The following is a 25,247-nucleotide window of genomic DNA, read 5'->3' as shown; positions in this document are numbered from 1 at the left end:
TGCCAAGACCCCAAATAGCAAAATGCATTTGGGCCACGAAAAACACTCTGGGTTTAGCAAGTTTCAAATGCGGATCCCTCCACCTTCACAAAGGTTTGTCTTTACAGTGCCGGCCTATAGAGGACACATTCTTGTTCAACTTTCCAAGGTTTGCAGTCAGTGATATTCTTTATAGAGTATCATGCATTAATTCAGATTTTCTCAAACATCTAGGGCTCACTTTGTTACTTTTATTCTTCGACAGGACAGAGCTACGGTGCCTTAGAATGTGAAAAAAACGTTTGCCATATGGCTCTGTGCATCTGCTAGCCACTCTTCAGTCACAGCATATCATGTGCTTTAGATTATGGCAATACTTTCAGGTGAGGTCAGGGCTTTAAGAGGCCGGTAATACTTGAAAACGGACATTGAAACGGGTCCCCTAGCGTCCTTTATTAATGTTCTTAGTTGTAATGGCAAAAACACTGATCGGTTTATAAATAATTAATGCAAAACGTTTTAGGTAATCTATGTCAGCTATTTAATTTCTATTTATAGTTCACATGTTTTACTTAATATTGCATTCCCTAAAAGTGTTAGCTATTTGCAGGATGCTGTGTTTCTATATTTTTTTTCATGAGTCCTATTAGACTTGTATAGTGCTTACTTTGAAGTGAGTCATTTCCAGGTGTTTGTAATTGGTCATGACTGAGAGCTGTGTAATTGGTGGTTAAAGCTGCACAAGCTTCTTACAGTGCATGCCACTGTGTCAAAATGGTGTTCAGAGTACATGGTCATCCAATAGTTGGCCTCTCTGCAGAGTGCACAGAGCAATGGTCACATATTCCAGTTGAAATTGTGCAAATATGTGTGAAGAAAATACAGTTGTCAAAAAATTAACAAAATGAAATTAAACGAAAATGCAGAGAATAAAAGAAGGTGTGAAGAGTAAAGAGACAAGATGTGAGATATGCCGATGGAAGAAATGTATAGAGAAAAAAAGGGCATACATGTGTGATACAAAGTAAATATAGCGAGTGAATACCCTACCCCTTCGAAGGGGCCTAAAAAATTCAGGAGGATGGGGAGATCGAGCCATTTTCCTATTGCAGTCATGGTGCCTTTCAGAAGAACCATCAATATTATATACATGTGTCTACTCACCACAGTCGGGCAACTAGAGCAAAATTTCAGGGGGGGCTGGAAAATATTTCGGGGGGGGGGGCTAATTCTTGCAACCACGGACAGAGTGGCTGTGAGAAGGGGTGACGCATAACAAAAGCCTCATTTACAAGTAAAAGGTCTTTTAAAGACCTGTTAAGTACTCGGGTGCGGCTGCAATTTGATGCTCGCCAGCCCGCGAAGCTGTCTCAGCCCGGGCTGACACACACGACGGGGGGGCCGAAGCCCCGTGAGCCCAATGGGTGTTGCGCGCCTGACTTACCATCACTTGGGCTCGCTTGCCTTGCTTGCATGCTCCTTGCAATTTCAGAGAGAAGTTTACGCCCTACCAATTACACATTTCACCAGCCGCCACTGGCTCTTTATATTAAATGGTGTAGCCTCCTTGCCCCGCCAGTGCCGTCTCTGCTGCCTGCCCGGCTACGAAGTCTGAGCCCACAACTCACCTGAGCATTAACGCTCCCCACTTCCCCCACGGGGAATTGAGGAGTAACTTGCCAGTTTTACGCAGGCAGCAAAACACCTCCCCTTCAACAACTTTGTTGTACAAACTATAAACCACCATCGCTCATACAAGGCTGAACAAGCCCTGAAGTTCCACTGAACAGAACCGAAGATGGTACTAAGGTGCGAAGAAGGGAACGGTGAGTGAAATTTCCTCAGGGCAAGAGGGTCTCAGAGGTTGTCGTTTGGCTGCTCTCAGCCTTTACATCAGCGGCAGCACTGTGGCCTGCTTCATGTAATAATGAGTCTTTGCCATACAGCAATGTGGCGTAGGAGTTTCAAGAGAACATAACTGAAAAACAGAATCACTCAACAAATCACCACAAAAATGTACACGTACCAACTGATGTTCTCTTTTACTTTATTAGTTACAGATCGACCCACTGTCTATAAGCTTGAGGAGCTTGTACATAGGGCTCTAGGTATCAAGCACCTCAATTTTCAATATTAAAGAAGATGGCTTCGGAAATTTGTGCAGCTACCACATAAACCCGGTGTTTCCAAACTACTAGTCAGAGTTTGAAACATAAAAATTGGAAAAAAACGAATGCCCCTGTTTCGGATCCCTGCGTGTAACAAACCTGCAGGTATCTGGTTTGTGTTCGGGTAATGTTTTACATTGGGTTACTGTGTTTGTTGTAGAATATCCTCTTGCATCTTGCCCGTAACAAGTACCAATTGCAGTAAAATAGGTGAGTGTAGTATGCACCCACAGCAGCCGCCAAAAACAATTAAGAGGGTATTGTTCATTTTAAATGTTAATTATTAATGTAATGACACATAGCGTACAATACCATATACACAAAATGGCGTTTGATAGACGTTGTTTTACTCTATTATCTTGCACAGAGGATGTCCCATACCTTGCCGTCCACAATTGCTCTTTGATACCACACTAATTTTCTTCACTTTTTCTTGACTTGATAACATTAATTTACAGGTTTGTGTGTCGGCTTACTTGTGAAGTTACAGGGCACAGTGCATTTTTGCTGACTGGAGTCGAAGGTATTGCTGTCTCCAACGGGGCGCCTTTTAGTTAAATATGATACCTGGCCTAAGCAAGGGCTGAGAGCTCAAGTGATGCTAGGATCTCCTGATTGTTAGTTTGTTGTCACAGCATTTTGAGCAGGGCTCCTTGGAGGAGGCCAGGGCATCGTAAAGTCGGGCTTCAATCCTTCAGTTTCCATGCAGGCTGCCGATTGGCATATGAAAAGTGCAATGGTTGTGCTGCAGCGTTTGCACAATTAGTTCATTGACAGTACAAATAAGCACTGCAGTAATGAATATGACACTGGTTGGCATCTCTTGCCTGTACAGCCATTGGAAAAGACTAGAGAGTCACCAGTGTATCATTTACATGGGTGTTCCCAGTATTTTTTGACTGGGTTATTAGGCAGCCATATGTTATTAAATATATAAAGGATACAAGGGCACTTTACAGCACTGATACCCTGGCATGCAATAGTGAAAAAGAACACTGACGTTTGTAAATCCGAATCGCAACGAACATATTTCTAATGTCAAAGAGATGGTCTGACACCAGTCATTTTTGGAGAACACCTCCTGGAAGTATTTATTAGCACTGCTAATGAACACATACCGGTTCACAGACTAGATAATCGCTGTCCAGTTGTTATCACTATACTAACAGAAGTCACAAGCCTGTTCATGTTCTTACAAGGTATTCAGCACTATCTTTGCTTACTGAGGATTAGTGTTCACCCGGGACTGTCCCAATCCTTTTAATTCCTATATCAAGGTCCTCTCAACAGCCCTCTGCTGGGAGGTTGATCTTTTAATTTGGTCAAACCTGTTAATTGAACATTTATGTGCTTACTATTACTTCTGAATGTCCTCTAATTTCATAATGGTATCCCCTTTATCGTAGTATGATGTGGTGAAGGAACTGCCAAGTTACCTTATGTCATGTTTGACTTCTGTTGCTGGGTTTTTAGCAAACAGCAGCACTTTGAGTGCTAAGAGTTTTCAATCTGCATGTAAACTTTAAAAGGAAAGTAGAAGTCCCGAATACCACAGCTTTTCGCTAATTAAGCAGAGCCTTGATTGTTGGTGTTAAACTTGACCTCTTACATGCATTTAAGAGAAGGGACTGCATTGATCTTACAGGTGGATAAGCAAAGGTGGTGTTGAGCCTGTGTCGGCCAAAGATCTATTTCTAGGAATCTAGCACGTCTTTTGGCCCTACTTAAATGACTGCCCACATATGAGCTAGGTGGATGGGCAGGTGAGTTACAGATTCCTAATCAATACCCAACACTTTGTGGGAGCAGTGAACCTGAGTAGTGCATGGCATGTGCGCACATCTCTAACACTGGTTGGGGACAGTGAATTAGGCGACCTGCTAGTCTCTGAAGAGGTTAGGTATGTCCATGTGGAAGAGTTGCATATTTCACATCTCTCACATAGCGAGTGGGAACTCTTTGTTTGCCAGGTGGTAAGGGGTGGCCAGTTGGGAGACCTGAAATTCTTGATACTGGTAAAGAGTTGCTAAATGCTCCAGAATAGCAGAGTTAAAAGCTCACTAATCTCTGGACTGCCAGATGAAATTTTGCATATCGCTGAACCTGGTCAGAAAAGGGCAGTTGAACAATTTGAAGACTTTAAAAGTGTTATTTATTATCCTTGTATGGAGCTCACAGGCCCCTATGAAATGCAGGACGACATTATATGCTTACAGGAAACTTAACTATTCAGAGATGCACAGGTTGGAGATTCACAGGCATTTATAATAGTTTGGGATTGGCAGAGGGAGGCAGGTAGTTCACTTTCTTTGTTACGGGCGCCCAAATCTGTGACTCAGTTAGTGGTAATGAACTGGGAAACTGACCGGTCTCTGTTCTGGACATAATGATCAGGGGAGACTTTGGTAAATCTCTGGACAGGTCTCAAACACCCAAGTGGGGTACTTTTGACTGCTTAAGTATGACCAGGTTTGTGCGTATGTATATTCACATAGTACAGACTTAGCTAGGGAGCATTTGAATGCTGAACCGCTCTTGCCTTCTCAAGCTTGGCCTGTGGTTGTCTAGGTATTAATTGTGAATCATATGGATAATGGCAATTTCTTATTCTTAGGATATGCAGTAGGCATATTTAAGGGTTTATAGCTTATTCAGAATGTGGCTGCAAAACTAGCCTTAAAATGGCAGAGGATGCCTTTGGATTCCCTAGGATGGGATTCTCTTAATTGGTTATCGATTGTCAAGCGGGTAAGTCTCAAATCTTTGTGCTTGGCCCATTGGGCTCTACATGGTAAGGGCCCATGTTACATACAAAATAAGTTGACGTTTTTTATTCCAGCCAGAAGGCTACGTTCAGCAATTTAGTTGGGAGGCAACTCCTCAGTAAAAGCTGTTCAACATTGGAACACGTTGCCCAACTTTGCAGAAGATCCACGGCGGTTGTGTTAGTAAAGCTTAGAAACCTTTCTTTATAAACAACATGCCTGAACTGGTACTCTTATCTAATTGTAAATGGAATCTGCCCTTTATCTCAGCACCAGGATACAGTTTAGGTTTCAGTGCGCTTTATAAGCTAATTAATATTAATTACATTGTTAAGAGTCCAGGGATATGATTCATTATCATCTTCAAAAAGCAGAATCTTACAATGGTGATTTCTATTGTTAAGCAGTGTAGCGTTCTTGAAAAGGCGAATCTTCAAGTCCTTTCAGGATAGGGCCTTTCTGATGTTGATATTCCAATTCCTGGTGGCTTGGATAGGAAAAGCCTACTTTTAGTTTTTAGTGTGTTTACAATTTGGTTCTAATATGACAATGTCCTGCCTTCTAGCACAACACTGTGTGCCCGAGGTGTTTTTTTTCTGCCAGGTGTGCAGTGGTATAGTTTCTGGTTGTCGTGTGTGATGCAGCTGGTCTTGAAGAGAAAGCAGCCTTGGGTGTGATTTAAGTGTAGTTCCAATGTACTTAGAGAAAGACAATATAGAGGCATTTAATTTAAATGTTGGAGGTTTCAAATCAAAATATACTAGATTTCTGGGTGGTGGGGCAAAGTAGTAGGTGGTGGGCCGGGCCACCGGGGTGGTGGGGGCCCCCTCCATGTGCTTTGCAGGGGGGCCCTCTCAAGTTTCGTTACAGCACTGGATCCTAAAGCACAGACGAAAATGAGCCCCTTGGCTGCTGCCTCAACTGCGAAATACAGCAATAATCAGGGTTCTGTGGGCCCCTCATTACCAGTGGGGCCCCGTTGCCACTGCACCTACTACATTAAAGAAAGCTACGCTCCTGGTGTCATGGCCGTAGTGAGCATTTAAAATTGCACACCTCTGTATACAAGTTAAAATGAAACTCTTTCTTTTCAGCCCTTCTGCTCCATACATCTACTTTTTCTTGCGAAACAAAAATATATGACAGAACCTGTGTGTTTTAAATATCTACCACTTTTAATCTAATCATTCAATTCATAATAAAAAACCAATCAATTATTCTTTTCATAGTCCTTTCTACTGAATATCTGTTTTTGATATCAGTGCTTTGAGACCATTATCTCAGGCTTATTTTAAATTTCACTCAATAACTCATAGAGAAGATAAGTATGCCTAAACCTGTTGTGCTTCATATTCTTACACATTCATTGTTCAATTCAGAAAATTCCTCTACTAATTCATGGACTTTTTAATCAGGATTTTAAGTGAAGAGGGGACAAGTCACAAAGGTAAATCTATGTATGTAGATCTACATTACATACAATTACGCCTATGACTGAGTCTAATATCTGCTTGGATTAAAGTCTTGTACTGCGGTCGAGATTCACACCTAGTAATAAGTGTATGTGTCCCCAGTCCCTTATGTGAGTGAGTAATGAGAAGTATGACCCAAAATGTGACTGTAAAGTCACTAATAATACCTTTGTTGGGATATTTTAGGTGTAAGTTGGCCAAACATGGTTCTACCGAGTATAGACAAGGTTCTCGGTCTATAGGAAGTAAAACTACTAACTGACAAGAATAGAAAAACAGGCCTCATCTGGGAAAAAAAGCACATCTGACAATCATTACAAGTAGAAGCACATAGATACAGGCCACAACCTTGGCTTTGTCCTCTTCTTTTTGGGTTGTGTGACATTTGAGAGCCAAAGACTAGCAACAACCACCACCGTGCAAGCTATTGTTGATTTGATTCCTGAAGTTTTTTTGGAGAAATTACATGTTCTTCCCATATGTGTTATTTGTGTTGTGTGATGTGTATTTTTGGGTTTCAACATAAATGTGCTATGATAAGTTTTAGGGCCCGATATAGGTGGCCCAAATACCGGTCGGTAACGGTGAAATGTGGTCAATTTCACCGTTACCGACCGGTATTTAGGAATTCGTGATGTAGGGAAGGATTCGGTAATAAGGAATCGGTAAATACAAGCAAGAAAGACGACATTGGGTCTAAGCCGAAGGACGTGGAGGTCGTGATGGCAGAGGCAGCCCCTCTGACTCCTGGCAAAACTGGCAAAACTGTTATTAAATCGGGTAAGAATTCCAACAAGGGGGCTGCTATTAAACCTAATGTATCACAAACATTGCCTGTCTTGTTTGAGAAGCACGCAGCTAAAAAGAAAACTTTGGATAACGACATGGAAAATCAAAGTATTGATTTAATTGCTACTCAGCCCTCAATTCAATCACCTATTAGCGGTGGTATTCAGCATAATACTAATACTTCTTCAAACTCGATAATGCCTCCGATTTCGATACCGTTACCGGTTGATTCTCTGAGGCGAGGCATTATGGGAACTGCAGTCCATGCCGGACCTATTTCTAATCGGTCTTGCTCACTCCCATCATTATCATTGGTGCTAAATGATTTACCTAGTGATCTGCGCTCTGAAAAAGAGATTACCACGCAACAAATCAGCCAGGAACTTCCCGAAAACTTTTATTCTCTTTCGGATCTTTCATCTGATGAGGCGACAGGCGTAAACAAAGAATGGGCAGACATTAGCTGTGAGACCTTATCTTCTCCTGGAGAGAGTAGCCTCAGCCCTGATAATGCAAACGCAGCTACTATTATTAAAAAGAGGGTGAAGAAGAAAAGATCCTTCCGTGTAGTGAGCAAAGAGACTACCCCTAGGTTAGCAAACAATGCGGATTCTCCATTTCCTAATTTAGTAGCTACTGCTTCTGCTGCTGCTGATGAAATTCCTCGATTTAATTCTAATGGCTTATCTGACCCAAATCTGCCGGCAGATGATTCTGCAGAGATCACATTGAAAACGATATTTGACACCATGATGACTCATAGGGCAGAAAGCAAGGCGGAGAATCAGCGCACTCAAATGACATGTGCTAAAGTTAAAAATGTAGTACGTCGCGCTATTAAACTATGTTCAGAGACTGCGGATAGGGTCACTGATGCAGAGGCCAGGATATCTGTTCTGGAAGAGGAATGTATGGCTCAAAGGCAAGAAGTGGGGGACTTTAAAATGCAAAAAAACGATTTATCTGACAAGCTAGCTAGTTTGGAAAACCAGGCCCGCAGATGTAACTTGCGTTTTTTGGGAATACCTGAAAACAAGGAAGGAGGGGACCCGAGGCGGTTTATTATTAATCTATTAAGTGATGCTTTCCCAGAAATTACTGATTGGGACTGGGCTCGGGAGATTCAACGAGCTCATAGATTTCCTTTTACTACAAGAACCCCGCGACAAGGCCAGGAAAACTACCCCAGGGCTATCCTGGTTTCATTTAATAACTTTCTTGCCCGTGAAGCCATCTTTGTTAATGCAAGGCCAGACAAGAAAGCGGATGGTCTTGGCGTTCAGTTCTTCGTTCGACCAGACTATTGTCAAGCCACGGTGGCTCAACGCTGGCATTTGAAGCAACTAATCCCTGAATTCCAGAAGAAGGAAGTTGCAGTATTTCTTCAAGGCCCTGCAAAACTTAAAACTATATATAAAGGCCAAACAAAATTTTTCATCTCTATTATCAAAGCAAAGGAGTATTTAGACTCACTTTGAACGACTATGACTAACTTAAACATGTGTAAGAAATTGTCTGAATTTAAGTTCAGGAATTACACTGAGTAACAATAATCATTGTTTTCTTGCAGGATTCTCTATATTTTTCTCTGACCTAAATTTTCTTATACTCCCTTTTTTCTCTTCCTGTCTGGATTTTTGTCTGAATTCTGTTTGAATTTTGGATTTTTCCCCTCTCTTATTCTGTTTCTTTTTTTTTCTCGTTTTCTTTTCTGGTAAAGATGCTAGGAGCTAGGGACACGGCACCCATATGTTTCAGGAGCTCACAGTTCCTGTGCCTCCTATAGTGGGGAGGGTGGGGGGAGGGGTTTCTGGGGTTGGGGTGGGGGTGGGTTTGGGTAACGGGTGTGGTGGGGGTGTAAGGCAGAGGTGGTCAATACAGTGACGGTTACTAAGGCTGACGTATTTAAGGCAGGGATGGCTATAATGTGGATAAAGTATAATTTGGAGGTGCCAATTTTTGTGATGATGGCCAATAATTGTTATCCTTTATTGCTTTTCAAATGCATAAACGGCTGAAAATATGCACTATCAATATTAATGGCCTTAATGACTTAAAGAAGATTGCTATGTTTCGTACTATGCTTTTAACTCTGAATATTGACTTGTTATGTGTTCAGGAAACTCATATTTCATGGGATAAACGTCTTCTCCTGAATAATCTGGGGTTAGAAGTTTTGGTTACATCTAAACAAATGGGTATCAAGAGAGGCGTTGCTATCTGTATGCGAAAGGGAGTAGGGAAGTGTGTCAAAACATCCTCTGATAAATGGGGGAGATGGGGGCTTGCTGAATTAAAAATCGGGGATTGTAGATTCACTTTATGCTGTTTGTATGGCCCCAACTTGGATGATGCTGAATTATTCGATCTTATCAATATAGAGTTATCCACCTGGACACAACCGATAATAATGTGTGGGGACTTTAATATTCATATACCAGCTGATTGGAATATTAAACTAGGAGAAAGATATATGGGCCGTAAGATTCAAGCCTATAAAGCACTTAGAGATCTGGTCTTATGTCACGGGCTAACTGATGTTTGGAATAAGCTTTTTTATAATGATCCTGGTTACACTTTTTTTTCTATCCCCCATCGAAAATTTGTCCGTCTAGATTATTTTTTTGTATCTTCTGTTTTTTTGGAGCAAATTCGTATCGAAATATTACCACAGGTCATTTCAGATCATAATCCTATCATTGCCGAGATTCAATTTCCTACTGATTGTCAAAGTCCCAATAGATCCTGGTCATTTCAGAGGAGTCTATTATTAGATGAAGAGTATCTCCAGTTTATGGTCACAATCATCAAGGAATATTTTTCTATAAACAATGATTCTGCCTCTCCTCAGGTAGTTTGGGATTCTTTTAAATCCGTCGTACGGGGGGAGACTATTAGTTTTGCAAATTATAGAAGGCAAAAAAATCAAAAAGATTTCAAAGATAGGTTAAATAAGGTTAGACTGGCGGAGCTTGAATTATCTAATGCCTGTAAAAACAATTTTAGTATAGAGGATGCACAAATTCAACTAACTATTGCGCGCTCCGGACTTCGAACACATTTGGCTGAAGAAGTAGCTGTAAAATTTAAACAATATAAATCAGAACGTTATGAACTCAGCGAACGTACGGGGAAAATCTTAGCGCAGCGCCTACGCCAAAAATCCTCTTTCAGTGAAATACAATGTATCAAAGACACTAATGGGGTTCTCAAAGAAAACAAGGCAGGAATACTAGACGCATTTCACGATTTCTATAAGGCGTTGTATAACGACGAAAATAACGAAGTTGATAAGACTCTTAATCCTATAAACTATCTCCTAAACTCTAATCAACTGTCACTATGTACAGATGACATTGATCTCTTTGCTCGGCCAATAAGCTGGGAAGAGACCGAAGAGGCTATCTTGAGTTTAGCTGCCGGCAGAGCTATGGGGTCCGATCAGATCCCTCTTGAATTCTATCGAACGTTTAGACATCTGTTGAAGCCAGAACTATTAAAAATATTTAATGTGGCATTCCAAGATTATCCTCCTGATTCTTGGTCGACTGCCATTATTGTTGTCTTTGTAAAAAAAAACAAGGATGCAAAGGAATTAGGATCATACCGTCCCATCTCCCTTATCACGGCAGATAGTAAGATATATTCCAAAATTCTTGCCAATAGATTGAACGATGTCATGGCCGGTCTGGTCTCTCATATTCAACACGGGTTTATCAAACATAGGGATACCACAGACCATGTCAAACGTGTAATTGCATTGTTGGATTGGGCCCAAGCAAAGGAATCCCCAGTCGGAGTAATCTTACTCGATGCTGAAAAAGCGTTCGATAGAGTAGACTGGGGGTTCCTTTGGTCGGTGCTAGAATGGAAGGGATTCCCATTACAATTTATTAAAGCTATACAATCACTCTATTTTAATGCAAAAGGAGTAATAAGACTTGGCACCGACACTTCTAGACCATTTTCTATTACTAGGGGGACTAGACAAGGGTGCCCCTGTTCTCCACTTTTATTTGCACTTTATTTAGAGCCTTATTTGAACAGATTAATTAAAGAACCTGGTATCCCTCCCGTCCGACTCTACGAAGTAGACCATAAAGTTCTAGCATATGCCGACGACGTAGCTGTCGTAACTTCTGACTCTTCCATAGCTCTACCTAAAATAATCGAAGTTGCTAGCGAATTTGGTAAATTTTCTGGCTATAAATTGAATGTTTCTAAAACCCAAATTATACACTCTAAAATAGGTATGCCCCTGGATTTGCCAATTAATTCTACTGCTACATATCTTGGTGTAACTTTATCTCCTAAAATAGATGACATCGTTGGTCTAAATTTGGACCCCTTACTTGTATCCACTAATAGGACTTTGGAAAGGATAAACAACTTACATTTATCTCTGTTTGGACGGACCAACGTCATTAAAATGCTAATCCTTCCAAAGTTCCTCTATTTTTTTCGTACTATTCCTTTATTTTTTTCCACGTCTTTTTTTAATAAAGTAGATAGGACGTTGTCTAGATTTCTATGGGGGTATCGTCGGTCAAGAAGATCCATTAAGTGGTGTACACTTTCGCAAGGGCGTGCTGGGTTAGGATTCCCGAACCTTAGGTTATATTATTGGGCCATTACCCTTAAAACTATTAAAGTTTTACTATTTCATGACCATGTTAATGAAATCAGTAAGGCACCTTCTATCTTCGAAATGCTTATGGGTGAACATGTGTGTCAACTATTACTGATATTTACGGAGCCCAGTTATTATAAAAAAACAAAATTCAAGATCTTGCTCTCTGCTTTCTCGGCTTGGAAACAGATGAACAAAGTTTTGCGGATTATCCCAAAATATAATTTCTACACACCTATACGCTGTAACATTTCAATATCAGGGATTTTACAAAGCACTCCTACTTCTGGATTTCGTCTGGGACCGATTCAATTAATTGGGCAACTGTATTCAGCCGGGACCTTAATGTCCTTCTCCGAACTCCAAAACATATTTGGTCTTTCTAGGCATGATTTTTTTAAGTACCTTCAAATTCGGAGTTTTTTGGATAGGAAAAATTTGCTTCACAGTGATTTAATGGAGCCTAATGAAGTTTTGGAGAGTGGCAGGAAGGATGCCCGCATTGGCACCATCTACCAGCTGATGATAAATAGGCTACCCGATGACTTGGATCAACAAGTCCTGAAGTGGGAGAGGAAACTGTCTATAGCAGGGATTGATCTGACAAGGGCATTTGAGATTAGTAACACTGTATTAATTAACAGCTCTCTCAAAAGCCAGCATTATATGGCCTCTTTGGATTTGTATTACACACCTGCTAAACTTGCTAAATGGAAAGCTACGAAAGGCATCAATTGTAGTCGGTGTGGCATTTTAGCAGCTGATTCATGCCATATGTTCTTTAGCTGTTCTAAACTTACTGTATATAAAAATAAGATAGAACATTTTTTGACTAATTTGTTAAATGTTAACATCAAACTATGCCCTTCTGTCATTATTTTTGGTGTATACTTTCCACCCGAGAGCTTATCTGCTGATCAAGAGTATTTTCTTTTCATTGGAATGTCCATTTATCGCTTTTGTATAACTTCAAGATGGTTAGATGCTGACTCACCGTCATTTGAACAATGGCTAGGTAAATTGTTAGATACTTACCGAATGGACAATGCAGTTTATAGACTGAAAGGACGAAGAAAAAAGTTATTTGCTAGGAAGTTATGGCTTCCTATTGATAACTGGATTTAACCTAAACATACTCACATGTTCAAAATAATAGTATTTTGTTATGTCTTGTTTTGAATTTTGTCATTGTAGTCTATTGCCTCATCATGGTCTTATTTCTGTTACTACTGTACCGTATCCAATCTGTGTATTTTGTTCTGCCTCTGCCTTTGAAAAATAAAAAAAAAATTAAAAAAAAAAAAGAAAAAAGGAATCGGTAAATACCGATTACTTAATACCGATTCCTTATTGGCCTTGCATTTAAGGAATCGGTAATACCGATTCCTTAATTGCAATGTAGAAAGCACTTAAAAGAGTGCTTTTGGGCCTTAAGGACTCAGTAATTACCACCAACTTCAAGTTGGTGGTAATTAAAGAATTCCTTTAAAAAAACACTTTTTTGCTTTTTTTGAAGTGCCATGTGGCACACATCCATGGCCTTAGGGCATGCATGTGTGCCACATGTGCACACATGCACATTTCAGTGGTGCAACAGAGTGTCCTTTGGACACCCTGGCACCCTTGAAATATCTCCCGGTATTACCGATTTGGTAATACCGAATGTCTTCACATTTATGAATAGGTATTCGTTATTACCGAATCTCAATTACCCATTCGGTAATAACGAATATTAAGGATTCAGTATTTTTTACCGAATTCTTACCTACATCTGAAATACCGATTTCTAAATACCATATCGGTAAAATTCGGTATTTAGAATTCGGTATTTTACTATTACCTACATCGGGCCCTAAGTGTGTTTAGAGTTGTGTTTGATGTGAGATGAGTCCTATGTAGAATTCAAGAACAAATTACATATAATCTTCTATGTATGAACATATTATGTCTACATTTTCAACAAGGTGTTTACTATGGATGTCTGCAATGTATACATTTATCTGCATTATTGTTTTTTTAGATGTTTATAATATGCCCTATATGAGTGTCTGCAATATCTAAAGTTATTGAACAACGTCTTTAAAATTGTTATTTTTTATTTAACTTATCTGTACAGGTCTCTGCAATGTATACCGTTGTTTTCCTATTTCGCATAATTTTTTTTTTACTTTTGCCTTTGTTCTGGTAGTGTTATTGCCCGCATCCATTGTTTTCAATGTACTTCCCCTGTAGTAATGTGCTCTGCTTTCGTATGACTTGCCATGTGTGGTGTGTGACTTGCTCCAAGATCGAAATGGAGTAGATGTGAGCCTGTTTGGGCTGTTCTATTTGAGTAGATGAGTTCGGAATTGTCATGTAGATAGGCTTTGCCTTCACACTGTGTTAAGTTAGCATGAGCTTATTAGAAGTTTAAACACCATTTTTCCTTTCTGCTGCTTCTGCACACGGCACATATTGTTATTAATGCTTTGAGCCTAGTAGAATATTTTGCTTCACACGAGAATTATATGTTTTCCTATAGTATCAGCTTTGCTTGGTAAGCTATGTCTGAACAGTGAGTGCAGGGGCCTTCAAGGTTATTTCAACACAGTGGTTGTTGTTCGGTTTGATCAGCGCACGTCCTAGACATAACACATATGCAGCTGTGGCCAACTCTGGCTTTTGGCGCGTTTAATAATTCACTGCGCAGAGCATGCACACACACTTGATGAATATTCGCATGCAGAGAGCTGGGGTAGAAGATGATGTGATCCCTTTCTACTAAGACCAGAGGTATGGGGCCGCCCTTCTAAAACCCGAGACCTTCTTTAGATATAATATAATATACTAGCATGGGAGGGTAAGACTGAGGTGACATTTAGTCTTCTTCCCTTTAGCATTTTAACATGCTTTCTCCCTTTGTATTTTATGGACTAGTAATTATGTTGATAACCTTGTTGCTTATATTATGTTTGCTTGTATTAGCTAAGATACTGCGTCTGAGAACACGGCATTAGAAATAAATATTTCAAACTTGCACGTGTCTTCATTTACTCCTCGTTCTGGATTGGTATGTTAGTATAACGAAAGAGTGTTCATGTGTTCCACGTTACCTGAGGTGTTCTAAGTCCATGTTCTGGGTTGTCTAATCATTGGGAGTATGGAGGAACCAATGAGACACTGATTGCTAGTCTGGTAGGGGATTTTGGATACTGAGGTGAGTTTTGGTACACCCTAATTCACTGAGATTGTAAGTCTCTATGCACAGTTCTGTGTAGGAGCAGAATCCCTGCGACGAATGTCAGTGAAATTCAGCTGATTTATCATTTATCATTTGTGCTTTATGTAGTTGTGCTTTATGTTTCAACCTGGCCCTTCCGATGCCCCTCTTTGAGTTTCCTTTTGCTTCACCCATATTGTAGCAAAAAATCCCTATTTTAGGCACTCTGTCTTACCACTCCCACATTTACACCTAATATGTAGGCTTTAATGTATTTCTCTGCACACTCGACGAAGTTCTCCAGAATGTAGATCTATGCTAGCATCTTAATGAATTGCATTTATGAGCATGTAAAATAGTACTACAAGTGTACTACTCATGATAATCATAAATGTATTTATGAATATTCCCGAAATCTATCTATTGTAGTGGTTCAATCAATGTGCAAGTCAGTTCAGTTCAGTTCAATTAACTTTTTTCGATTAATTTGAGTTAATCATAAAAGTTCAGAAAAACATCATATATATATTTATATATATATATATATATATATATATATATATATATATATATATGGGTCAATTTCTGCTGAAAACGGTTCTGACCACAGAAAAGTCACGGACCACCACGCAGCTCATCGAGTGTTTACAGAGGAAGTTTATTATCCATCTCAGCTCAGGATAGGCACGACGCGTTTCGGGCAGGAACTGCCCTTGATCACATAGCGGACATGCAGTAGTGGACACTTTAAATAATGCACACACTCTTTTTTCTCATTTGTGATTTCACCACGTGACCTAGTGATGGACAGTGAAAACATACTATGAATGTTAAGTGCTGAAGTTAACTGGGTATCTAGCACGCCAGCTTAGTAACAAACATGATAAACATATTTTTGTTTATATTTTGCAACAACATCTATACATTATTTCCGCTTAAATGCGTGAAGTTGTGTGATAATGGATTAGCTGTCTCAGAACGAATCATTTTTAAATAGCATGTTATATGCACTAAATAAATAACATAAATAAGCAAAAATTCTGTAAATACAACCGCATGTAAAAAGTCATAAAATGAATATTATATTACATGTGCAAAATTCATGCCAGGTTAAATGTACAAATACCGCTCTTAATTAATACCATGAATGGTTTTCTTGCAAGAATGCGTATTCCATAATGCTGAATAAAGCTGCCTCACTAATGATCCATGTTAGATCCTGCATATGATGTTATGTGTGTTAATGCTGTCTCAAGTCGGCGAAAGTGCTAGTGCTTTGATCATTCTAATAGATTAAGGATATTTATATATATATAAAATTAAGAAGCAAGAGGTAACAGTTAAACAACCATTTAAAGCAATTAAAAAAAAATAAGGAAGAACAATTCATCTCAGCAAATGGACTTTTTCATAGTTGTCATTGACTGCCATAAAAAGGAGGCAACACAAAAGCAGGTTAGGGGGTTGGGCAACGTTAAAAAAAATATAGAGCTGGGCGATATGGAGTAAAATTATACTTGCGAACGATTGGAATTAAAAATCTCTGACGGTGTTCTCAATAGAAATTACAACAAAAGAAAATGTCTATGTTGGATTGAATCTAGGAGCTGTCACATGGGCAATAGAGAAGATCATAGGCAGAGTATATACTGGAAGGAAAGCCCATCAATCATGGAATGAGATTAAGGCGAAACGTAAATAAAAATTAATCTGTGACAAGAATTTGTTACGAGGTCCAAATATGATGAAACCCTCTCAGCAAGTATTGGCCCCTCAAGATACTCTCAGACTGTAGGTTTGGGGGACTGAGCAATAAAGCTGGCAATGTTCATGAATTTTAAATAACGGGCTGTGTTTTTTTCGAATGGACAGACATTTTTCTGGGGAATCAAACAGATTTCCTAAGTCCAAGGCATGAAGGGTATTTTTAACATATGTTAACCACATTATACTCTGTACATGTTCTAAATACAGACAATCCACAATTATTTGTTGAGTGAGATTAACTGTATCTCTGCTACAAATTGTGTGCTACAGGAGGATTGGTGCTACATTTATTTGCTCAGTGATATGAGGGATGTTCAGCTTCTGATATAAGTTAATGTTAGAGCAACTGTTGGGAAGGCTCATCATTTTCTTCCAAAATGATTTTTCAATTGTTTGTATTGACTTTACATTAACATAGCCCCACATTCCCGAATCTACAGAGATTAATTTAGCCCCATACCTCTCGGATCGGTCTGCCTCTTATCTAGCCCAAGACCTTGCTGCATACCAATTACACCAGAAGGTCCCTCAAGCAACCCATATGAAAGGACACCTCCTCGATCCTATTTTCTCTAGTCTGGGGGAATTAAAAGGGAAAGCTCCTATCCCACTCCCATAGTTGGACCATTTCTTATTCCCTTTTTTCTGATCTCCACCAATCACGGGCTCACACACCCAGTCAACACGAATTCGAATTGGTCCCTGGCCCAAACTCCCCTTGGATTATTGGACCCGTGAACTTGAAAAGACCAAACCAAACCAAGACTCTGACCCAGTTGCAGCTAGTAGAAGCTTCTCCACCTGGATTGAAAACTCACTCAATATGATGCTACCTAAGAAATTAATACCGAAGAAAGCTGGACCTAATAGGTCTTGCTGGTTCTCCCCCAAATTACGCCTCCTAAAACAACAATGTAAAACATTGGAGAGAACGTGGAGGAAAGATTTCTAACCCAATAAGAAATTCGAATACAGGGCCGCCATTGCAACTTACAAAGCAGAAATAAAAAGAGCCCAGGCTTCCTACTATGAGGAAAAGATCTTATTAACAGCTAATTCCTCCAGAGTAACGTTTCTTATCACCAAAAAGCTATTCGAAGTCCCCGACACACCGCTGGCACCAGACTTGTAGGGACGCCGCTGTAACAAACTCGCAGAATACTTTTCCACCAAAGTTCAAAATATCTTTAGGCATCTCCCCCAAACAGACAGTGACTCAATAACCAATTCTACGGACGTGGATCAGCACGTGAGTAACCATTATCTGGAGAACTATACCCCGCTTACCCAGGAATCACTCCTACCTATTTTATCCTCAGTCAAGAGTGGGTCGCCACTTGACCCTGTACCACCTAATATTCTGAAACTGGTAGCATCTACAGTGACCCCTTCTATTGCTAACTTGATCAATGCCTCACTCGCATTGGGTATAGTCCCCTGCGAAAGGAAAAAAGCAATGGTAAAAGCATTGCTAGAAAAAACTAATTTGAACACGGCTGAATTGGGCAATTACTGCTCTATTTTGCTCCTCCACGGAATTATCAAAATTGCGGAAAAATATGTCAACTATACACTTTCTTTGTTCCTCGAGTCTCATGAACTGCTCCATCCCTCACAAACTTGGGCATATGGTTAGATCAAGACCTCACCTTCAAAGCCCAAGCGAGGAAGACCGCTGCCTCGTGCTACGGCCTGCTCCGAAAAATCCACAAAGTACTCCCCTTACTACCTTGTCAAGCAAAATTTGCTGATCCAGGCCCTAATTCTTTCCAGGATAAACTATGGTAATGCTCTATACCTAGGCGCCCCAAGCTCAGTAGTCGCAAAACTGCAGATCGTTCAAAACTCTGCAGCAAGATTGCTCACGGGTACGAACAATCGCTGCTCAGCAAAGCCCGCCCTACGATCCCTTCACAGGCTCCCGGTGCAGGAGAAAATCAATTTCAAGGCTGTCTGTATTGCACACAAGTCTCTAGAAGGGAATGAGCCACCCATCATCAAAGCCTTGATTAGACCTTACAAGGCCACTAGAAGACTTCGCTCAGATGAGCTTCTCTTGGTAGAAGTGCCCAGAATTAAGAGGGTCAGAACTGGCATCCGTCTTTTCTCACATAATGCCGCTAAACTCTGGAATTCCATCCCGCTGTCCCTCCATAAGGAATCTAGCCATCTTATATGCCGAAAACAGTTGAAGACCTGGCTCTTCCCATAATGGGTCTGCCCATTCTAGTTTCTGCTGCAGCGCTGGGATGCCTCCGGGTAGCCATGCACTATATAAAAGCCTATTTCATTTCATACACTTTTTTAACTGTATCTAATTGCCTTGTGCCCAACTTTTTGGAAAACGTTTTGATGGCATTAGTGCTCTTTGCTAGCATCATTCCTTGGTTAACCACCATATTGGACCAGGATAATCTGTGATCAAAGGTCACCCCTAGGTATGAAAACTGCTCCATTTGCACTACTTTAAGATCAGAAATAAAAAAGGAAGGGGGTTTCTTCATCTTTCGCCCTGCAACTAAGATAAAACACTTGGCCTCATTCATTTTTAAGTCCAGACTTAGCATATAGTTTACATAGGTGTCTAACAGTTTCTAGAGGGCTCTAGCTGTGCGGGCAATTAACACAGCATCATCTGCGTATAGAAAAATTGGGATGCGCGTCTTGTTTATTTTGGGGACGTCCAGGGTTGATTCTAAAAGTTGGGACTCTACTCCATTTGTATATAAGGAGAACAGAAATGGTTTGAGAACGCACCCTTGCCACACCCCCCTGTTGATTTGAAACCATCTGGTGCACTCCCCCTATTGCCCATAGCGTACACAGTCTTTGGCCTTTCAGTAATGCTGCCTTAAAAGGTAATAATAACTTGGTCTACCCCCATTTCCTTCATAATCCTCCATAAATGGGAATGGGTAACGGAGTATATATAGTAAATATAAATGACCTTGTTTTGCATGGGTGTTTTTTGCTATCAGCAGACTAAGGTTAAGATATTGGTCTTGTGTACCCCTACCCTCTTTGAAGACCAGTTTGTTTAGTAAAACTCTGTCCATGAGTTTCGCTGGGCCATCAAGGGGGGAGATTGGCCTGTAATTTCTGGATCAGCTTTGTCTCGTTTTTTGTGTATGGGTATTAAAATTGCTTAATGCCAAGATACGGGCCCCTTTTAGCTATAGCATTAAACACGCTCGTAATCACAGGCCCCCACAGTTCAGGCAAGGCTCTAAAAAAATCGATAGGGGTGCCATCCAAGCCGGGGGCTTTATTGCTTGTGCATTGTGCTAAGGCATCAATTACATCTTGATAGTTAAAGATAAGATTACTGTTGGGGGATAGGTATTCGTGAAACCCCCGGTCACCCTCCCACTTTCCATTAACATTTTTATTAAAATGCTCGATCCAAGAGTCCTCATCGATGTGATTATCAAGGTTGGGGTCTGTGGGTGGTTTTAAAAATGGGGCACTAACTACTGCCCAAAAGTCCCTCGTATTGTTTGTCGTAGATGATTGGGGAAATTTTTCCCAGGCTTCTTCCTTTAAAAACGTTACCCCATTCTTCCTAGCGGTAGAATACATAAGGCGAGCCTCAGGGCCGGTCTTAGGCATGTGCAAGCTGTGCACCTGCACAGGGCCACCAAACCCCAGGGGCCACCACACCAATATATATCCTTAATATATTTATCCTCTGAGGATGGATACATATTTGTGTGGCGACCCCTGGCAGGGATTTGGCGGCCTCCGGCTCTGTTCCACTTCTAAACACCCTGACCCCCCCCCCCTCTTTACTGGCCTCCGCGCTCTGCCCCGCCCGGACCCCCTCTTCCGGGGCCCCCTACCTACGCTCCCTGCCCAGGGCCACCATAACCCTAGAGCCGCCCCTGGGAGCCTGTTTTACAGGGCAGGGGTTTCTTGGGACGGACTTTAGAGTATGATGCAGATGGTAGAGAGCCTTAGTGCAATGCCTGTCAAACCACTTCTTGCCTTTACCTATATGATATCCCCCACTCTTCACAAGATTCTTTTTTTTACATCTGACAGAATTGATTCAAAGGCTACAATGGTGCTAAATGAGGTCGTATTTAAATCAAGACAGATTTCTATTTCTCAAATCCTACTTGAAACCACTCTAGGGCTGAGGACAGCCTAATCTATACTCTTCCCTTAAAGTGTTAACCCTTTCTTCTTAGCCATGTGTGGTTTTATGTATGTCAAGTAGATACCATGAATTCCTACCCAGCATAGTTGTCAGGTTACGGCCGTATGATCACTAAAGCCTACAAAAGTGCCTGCAGTCTTACTAAGGACCCTTCTCAGGGAAGCTGATACTAATATAAAATCAATAGTGCAACTAGTTAAGTTAGAACGTATGGCCGGTAATTTCCAGTATGGGATTCATTATTTCCAGATCTTTTGTAATAATAAACTTATTGCATACATTCCCATACTGGTTGTGGCAGAAGTGCACGATTCCCTCTCCGTCCTCATCAAGTAGGCCCATATTGGATTTAGGTCAAAGGGACAGGAATGTACGTTAAAATCCCCCAGCCATATCACTTCTGGATCTTTTTTGCACACGTTAAATAACCAATTCATGTTCTCTTCCACTAAAGTTGCAGCCTTATCCATCTCACCCCCAAATAAATTGTTGTAAAAATTGATTAATAAAACGGTGTCACCATCTGGGCCTTTAAGGTGCAACATATTAAAGTATTGAGATTCACTATGGAAAGAGAGTACTTCAAATTTCAGAGTATTCTTTAAGAGTGTTATGATCCCGCCCCTCACCCAACCAGATTTTGAGGCAATCGCTGGGGTAGATTATGATCTATAACCGTCTATATTGATGGGTCCCAATGTCCAGGTCTCTTGAAGGCAAACTAGATCGAAGGTGGTGATAAACTTGAGCCAATCTGGATCTGAAAATATGTGGCCTATCCCTCTAATGTTCCATGTAATAACATTAAATATGTCTCTATCCTTTGGCAGTTCATCTTGAGAAGCCAAGCCTACAGGGGTGCCGGTAGCTACTGCATTTTGAGGCCCCTCCTTTGTTTTTTGTCAGTCACATGAATTCAAATCCGACAGCGCTGTAAATTGGTTGGAGCTTGGTAAGGGGGGTACAGTAAAAGCACTGTGCCATGTGTGAGGTTGGGCATCCAGTACAGGAGGAGTGTGCTTATGCAACCAATTTCATTTTGTACCAGGCTGAAGTGGTAAAAGTTAATAGAAAAAACAAGCGGTAGGGCAAATATTTGGGTTGATATTGATGATTTATTAGGCAATAGCTGGAGTTTTAAAAGTTAGGACTACACTATCCCCCCTAGAATCGATTTGTCTTGTTTGCCCACCCCCGGAACTCTTTGTGCTATTGGGATTTTGTAGTGTATCTCTGACTGAACGTATATATGTTAGTCCAATGCTGAGCTTTTTTGATTAATTGAGTAGTAGATTCTTTTTGTTCGCTTTTTAAAACCGGGGTATTTTCCAGAACAACCACATAGGGGCTTGCCCCTGGTGGGAGGTCAAGCCTCAAACCCTCTTCGGGTTTTTGCACAGAACATAGCCCCCTGATGTTTTTGCCATTCTAACCTGATCAACCTCTTGCGGATGAGCTTGGGGTCGGGATACTCTCGATGATTTTACAGCTTGGCTCACACCAGAAGCAGGAGGTAAATGATCTTCAGTTGACAAGAAAGGAGACTGGGGCAATGGAGCCATGAATTAATTAGGCAATTCGATAAAGATCGGCAGCTTGGGCCAGTCGCATCCACTAAACTATTGCAACTTTCCTGTGTGTTTTGATTCAATTCCGGGGAGCCATCTCTGGTTCCAACTTCGCGAGGTGGCATATATCTAGCTATTGCTAGCTCCTTAATTGCTTTTTCATTGGAATCTAAGCACAGGCAAATTGGAGATAGGAGCCCACTGAGCTTTTTAAGTAGGTCATCCAGATTCAGAACCTTGTGGGGAAAATCTATGGACTGGGATTGTAAGAACTCCACGTTACCAGCTGATGTATTACCTGCATGAGATTTGCATTTCCTGGGTCGCTTAGGGTTACTGGTGCAGAGAACTTTGGGAGGACCTCTCTCTTTCTTTTAAGAACAGATGCTACAACAGGGGGAGTTATCTCCTCGGGGTCGGAATAACTGTGATAACCCCAGAAGCAGAGGTAAGACCGTCTATAGCAGTAGAGATACAAGGAGACTACAAACAATCCCAACAAGCCCAAGCAGTGGATAAGAAACACGAAAAACCTCGACTGGAACAACCTACCATCCCACTGTGAGAAAGTTCTCATCCCCCCCAACAACATGTCAGAAGTCAATGACCTTACCGATCATTACAGCTCCACGATGACAAAGGTCTTCGACCTAGTTGCTCCACCAAAACTCAAACGTATTCCAAACAAAGACAAAAACCCATTGTTTAACGGAGACCTGAATGAAGAAAGGCATAAACTTAGATCATCAGAACGGAAATCGAGACAACATCCATCCACCCTCCATCTTAAACTACTTCGAAAAAATAGAAACTCTTATAACAAACATGTTCTACAATAAAAAAAACTTCTTTAGATCAGAACTATATCATGCCAAAAATAGACCTAAGAAACTCTTTGAAATCCTTAAACAACAATCTGACAAATTCACTAAAACCTCACTATCAACCCCGACATCACAGATTAGCTGTGAAGAATTCTCTTCCTTCTTCGCAGCAATATGAACTCCCTCCAACTAGAGCTTAACGCAGCAGCAACCAACTCAGCCACCCCAAAAAGCATTCAACCTGAGTTACCTCTGTCAAAAAACAACTCTCACTGGTCCACTTTCAAACTCTACGATATTAATGACATCACCAAAACCATAGCAACGATTAAACTCAAAAACCACTTCCACAACCCAGTCCCTTCAAACTGCCTTCCCCACATCTACCAAGTCATCTCCCCTCTCTGGACCAAAATAATCAACGCATCACTTGCACAAGGACTGCCTAAAAGCGGGCCAGGTCATCCTTATACTGAAGAAACCAACAGCAAACTCTGCCGGTCCCAATAATTTCCGATCCATTATCAACATTCCCATGCTAGCCAAGATCCTGGAAAAATGTGTTCAACAACAAATGAACCAACACATCATAGACTTCAACCTTCTGAACATCCACCAATCAGGTTTCAGGCCCGGTCATAGCACAGAAACAGCCATTCTGCACATAGTGGACGCCGCCCTCCTAGCTCTTGACCGCAATGAAACCTGTCTACTAGTCCTGCTCGACCTCTCCTCAGCCTTCGACACAGTCAATCACAACAAAATTCTAAGAAGACTGGAAAACAGGATGGGTTTTTCTGGCACAGTCCTTCAATGGTTCAAATTCTTCCTGGAAAACAGAACACAATCGTACATGGTGAACAAAAATCTCTCTCCCTTCTCACTGAACCTTCTAGGAGTACACAGAGATCAACCCTATCACCCACCCTATTCAACCTATATGTTGAACCACTAACTGATCTACTCCAGCAGGCGAACATTGCCTACCACATGTACGCGGACGACACTCAACTTTACATCAAGATATCCTCCATTGAAGACATAAAAACAATTAACCTGGCACTCGAAAAGACTGTTCACTGGCTAAAGACCAACTTCCTCAAGCTAAACAGACAGAATTTCATCTAATCTCTCCCCCCAATAACTCCCTGGAAACAAAGAAATGGACCAAGTTGATCACTGCTCTGAATTGCACGCCAACTTTGGTGGACTCCATCAAATCACTCGGAATAACACTAAATAAAAACCTTAACATGGAAACACACATCAACCTGATGGCCAAAAACGCACACTTTCACCTCAGTTACCTTAAAAAAAATTAAACCATTCATTGAAAACCCGGACCTCAAAACAGCAGTTCAGTCCTTAGTCATCTCAAGGCTGGAATACGGATGCACCACAGTAGCGGGGCTCCCCAAAATCTCAACCGCCCCTCTAAAAACCTGCCTGAACGCCACAGCAAGACTCTTAACAGGATCTAGAAAATGTGACCACATATCACCACACCTGAAAGCACTCAACTGGTTACCTCATTAAGCTTGAATCCACCTAAAAATGGCATGCATCACTCACAAAGAGTTTCACCTCAATACGCCCCAGTACCTATCCCAAAAACTCACCCTATCTGGAGGACTCAGACATTCTAGGAGTGTCGATAACCTACTCCTGAAACCATCATGTTTCAGCAAGAAAAAAACATCAAACAGAGCATTTTCCAGGGGCTGCATCAAGATTATTAAACTCACTCTGTCCTTACATCAGAAAAATCTCCTCTACCATTCTATTCAAAAGAGAAGCAAAATCATTCCTGATGTGTAAATTCCTCCGTAATCTCTCTCATGATCTATTCCAACCCTACATTCTCATTCCTGCCTCCTCTCCCCTTCCAAGGACTCCCAGGCTCCTATTACTTGTTGATCAGTTTTAT

Source organism: Lissotriton helveticus, chromosome 7 (genome assembly GCF_964261635.1).
Source record: "Lissotriton helveticus chromosome 7, aLisHel1.1, whole genome shotgun sequence".
NCBI classification, from domain to species: domain Eukaryota; kingdom Metazoa; phylum Chordata; class Amphibia; order Caudata; family Salamandridae; genus Lissotriton; species Lissotriton helveticus.
The sequence above is the reverse complement of the archived record's forward strand: the minus strand, read 5'-3'. Positions refer to the sequence as shown.